Source organism: Otolemur garnettii, unplaced genomic scaffold (assembly GCF_000181295.1).
Source record: "Otolemur garnettii isolate 467f Iridium unplaced genomic scaffold, OtoGar3 scaffold00148, whole genome shotgun sequence".
Taxonomy (NCBI): Eukaryota; Metazoa; Chordata; class Mammalia; order Primates; family Galagidae; genus Otolemur; species Otolemur garnettii.
Window position 1 is genome coordinate 4,219,100 of NW_003852543.1, and position 1,240 is coordinate 4,220,339.

The window sequence follows — 1,240 nt, forward strand, 5'->3', positions numbered from 1 at the left end:
CGCCACAACACCAGGCTATTTTTTGGTTGCAGCCATCATTGTTGTTTGGTGGGTTCGGGCTGGATTCGAACCCACCACCCTAGGTGTATGTGGCTGGTGCCCTAGCCACTTGAGCCACAGGCGCTGAGCCAGGGGGGTGACACTTTCAATTGTTTTATTCATTGATAGCCTCCACTTCATATAATTATCATTGTTGAGGAAGTATCATATATCTACTATGTGTCACATACACTAGGTACATTGTAATTTAATCCTTATAATAACCCAATGAAAGGGAAATTGGAGGCTCAGATTAAGTAGTTCTTCAAGATATACAGCTGCAAGGTGCAGAGCTATTTGAACTCATGTTTTTGCAGAATGTATACTTTTTCCTTCAAATTCCACTGCCTGATTTCAGAAAGGTTATATAAAATCAAAGCCACAGTGAGAGGAAAGAGCCAAATTTTGTTCAGAAGGGCTAATGTGATTATGGTAAGTGAACATTAAATCTGGCTCTGAGCTTCTTGGTGTTGCAGGAAAATTAGGCCTGATGGAGAGAGAAACACCTGAACATCTGTGTTTGAAAGAAGAAGGGCTTTATATTTCAATAGCCAGAGCCACAGTGGTGGGCTAGAGTCCAAAAATGGCTGAGCTCCCCAACTGGCTCTGTTTTTTCTCTTTTATCTCTAGCCAAGGGTTCCTTGTCCATGGGTACCCTTTTCATTGGTCAGTTTGAATAGAGCTGGAGAAGGTGGGTGTGGGTTTTTATAGAAGTGGAAGCAAGTGTTAGTTTCTGATCCCAAATTACGGTTCTACAAATTCTATTTTTTTTTTTTTTTTTGAGTCAGAGTCTCACCATGTTGCCCTTGGTTGAGTGCCATGACAACACAGCCCACAGCAATCTCCAACTCTTGGGCTTAAGTGATCTCTCCCCTCAGCCTCCCAAGTAGCTGAGACTACAGGTGCCCTTCACAACGCCCAGCTATTTTTTGTTGCAGTTGTCATTGTTGTACCTGGCCTGGGCTGGGTTTGAACCCACCAGCCTTGGTGCATGTGGCTGGTGCCATAACCACTGTGCTACAGATGCCAAGTCAATGTTTATACAATTTTTTTTTTTTTTGAGACAGAGTCTCCCTTTTGTCACCCTCAGTAGAGTGTCTTGGCATCACAGTTCACAGCAACCTCCAACTCTTGGGCTTAAGCGATTCTCTTGCCTCAGCCTCCCAAGTAGCTTGGGCCTATAGGCGCCCGCCATGATGCC